Source organism: Hevea brasiliensis, chromosome 6 (assembly GCF_030052815.1).
Source record: "Hevea brasiliensis isolate MT/VB/25A 57/8 chromosome 6, ASM3005281v1, whole genome shotgun sequence".
Classification (NCBI taxonomy): domain Eukaryota; kingdom Viridiplantae; phylum Streptophyta; class Magnoliopsida; order Malpighiales; family Euphorbiaceae; genus Hevea; species Hevea brasiliensis.
In genome coordinates, this window is record NC_079498.1 from 26306137 (window position 1) to 26309287 (window position 3151).

Genomic DNA, 3151 nt, shown 5'->3' on the forward strand with positions numbered 1-3151 from the left:
ATTAATCAAAATCCCATTACTATATAAAATAGGCCTTCTAAATATTACATTATAGGACAAAGGAGTGTCAATAACTACAAAATCAGCATAAATGTTCCTTTGGAAGGCACCATCACCTAACCCCACAGTGAGGTTAACTGTTCTTGCCATTAGCACTATTTTATCTCCCAATCCAACCAAAGGATAAGCTACCTTCATGAGATCCTTCTTCAGCAATCCAAGCTTTTCATATACCTCAAGAGTGATCAGATTGACCGAACTTCTAGTATCTACCTGTTCAACAAAATATTTACCACCAAGGGTCAGAATGGGGATGTTTTACCTGCTCGAAGTCTTTTGTATTGAAAGTGATTGGATCTGAACATGAAGTTTCTTTTTCCACTAAAAGGACTTTTAATCTTTCATTGTTGTTGACTGGTCTATTTCTGCGATACTTGTAATCATTTGGTCCTCTTGCAATGACGTTAATAATGCCTATAGGTTCTTCCTCAGTAGCTTTGTTCGATTCCTTATTTACTGATGTTAGTAGTATGTCCTAGAGCATATCATTTTTGTGTGTATCTTGTATATATTTTTATTAATAAAAGGCAATTTAACTTTTCTATTTACATAATCTATTTATGTGTACTTGAAAGGGTCCATTAATATTTTGTTAGAAATTCTATTCTTAAGTTGTTGAGAGTATGAGTGACAGTATTTCTAGTACAAAGTATCATAAATTGGTTCACAATCGAGGATACTGCACAAAGGATATGACTTTTCCAGAAAGATTATAATCATGTTTATTCTCAAAGCATTAATATGAGATATAAATAAGTTGGAGTGGTGAGTCTCATGCCGTATAACAAACATGATAGGCACTTATACATGATAAGTAGGCCGAACCAGTGACGCTTATGACAAGCACATGGAGTTTACTCTTGTCAATGCATTGTCATATATCATATCAGTGCATATAATCTTTAGACCTGAGATAACATAGTTATCTTGTATATAGGTGGTTTTAGTTTGATACTGCTTTTATACTCGTACTGCGTATGGGTATATGGGTATGTGTTGGCTCGTACTAGTTATATATGGAGATAGGTGTTGATCAAGATGAAATCCATTACCCTAAGTAAATAAGGATAAAATCCTATGTTCATTTAATTGTTCTTAATGATTTAAGTTCCTGGCTAGGACAGATAGATTTAGTCAGAAAAGAGTTTCTGACAAAAAAATCTAATTAATCAAGAATTGGAATTAAAAGAGAACATAATATTCAGAGCGAATAGAGTTTGACATTAACCATGACTTTAGCTGGAATTGGGATTTTGTAACGGAGAGATTTTAGTGCATGGTAACATATGATTAAAGGTTCATTTAAGGTATTCCTTATTACTGATTGGGTGGCCATGGCATGCTATGCTAGGTGTTAACCATAGTCTATGAGATGCCTGAAATGATTTAGAGAAATCATTTAAGGTAAGAAAGAGTTCTAATGATATTAAGAGATAATATCATTTTTCATTGCCAATAAGTAATGAGCCTAGTAAGTCACACATCTACACAAGTTAATCACCAAGTAAAGTGTGATTTAATTGATTAATTAAAATTTTAATTAATTAATTAATTAGGTTTGGTTTGCAATAAGATTACAAAGTCTCTAGCATGACTTGAAACCAAATCTAGGCTTTTGGATGTATAGCATAAATTAAATTTATATTTAAATTGTTTAAATATGAATTTAATTGTGAGAAATTAATTAATCAAGATTAATTAATTAATTTATTTATATTTGATATAAATTAATTTGAAGAGGAGAAATTATAATTTTGGGTTGAGAACTCAAATTAAAAAGTAAGGATAAATTAGTCTTTTCACATGGTGACATGTGGCACCATACAAGCTTGCCACTTGTCTTCCCATGATGGAAGACCACTTTTTGTGATTTAATTAGAGCTTGACACTTGGCTTCATGAGATTAAGTTAAACAAAAGCAAGATTGGATCTTGTGGTGACATGCAGCAAGGGAGTAAGTGAGTGTCGACTTTAGTATATAAGGGAAAAGGAAGAAAGAGAAATCAATTCTTCTTCTTCTTCTCCATTTGGATGGCAACCATGGTCTTCACTCTCCTTTCTTCATTTCTCAATTGATTCAAAGAGAAAACATTTGTTTCCTTTGAATTAAAATTGCTAAAAATGGTTTCTAGTACCCTAAACACCTACACATCCTCACTAAAGCATAAAACCCCAATTACAAGTAGTTGGCAAGGCTTGGGAAGTCAAGATTGGGGCTGCCATTGGTGTGCTTGTGGTGGACAAGCTAGAGAGACTACAATTGGGGTCCTAAGAGCATCCTAAGATAGAGGGATTCATTGATTGTGCACCTTGAAGATTAGTAATCAAAACCTCTCTTTTAGTTAGGGTTTAATGAATTAAATTCCTAAACTTCAATTCTTGATGGCAAATGAATGTTTAGTGCATGCTAAAATGTGTTTTGGTATGCTTTTGGGCATTGAAAATTGATTAGGCACATAACTCATCAAGCATGATAAATGTAACCCTAGATTGAATTTTAAATTTCAAGGTTCTAATGCCCTAATTTCCATGCTTCCTAGCCTTCAACTGAACCCTCATCTCGCCTACTTCGTGAACGATCATTTGTGGCAAATTCTTTCAAGCTGTCGTCTCTAGCTAACCGCTCAATCTCATCTTTGGGCTACTTGCACTTGTTAGTGGTATGACCATGATCATCATCAAAGCAAAAATACTTAGACCGATCTCTTCTTTTAGCACTCTCAAGTTTAAGCTTGTGTGGCCACTTAATACCCTAACCTGTCTTATGGATCCACATGATACGTTTGCCCTAGACTCATTGAGAGGTGTGTAAGTGCGGTAGCACTCCTTTCCCCATTCATAATCATGATCCCAATTATTAGATCGCCTATCACCAGTGTAGCTCCTCTTCTCATACCTCTTGTCAATATTTTGTGAAGATAGCCTCCCTTCTCTCAAGGTCGTGCGCTTATTATTAAGCCTAATATATTTTTGAGCTCATTCCATTATCTGTTGATAATCCCATGCTAGATTTTTAATTAAGGAATTAACAAATTTCACATTCCTGGCTCCATTTTTTATCGGCTCACACGCTATTTCATGATTGAGATTT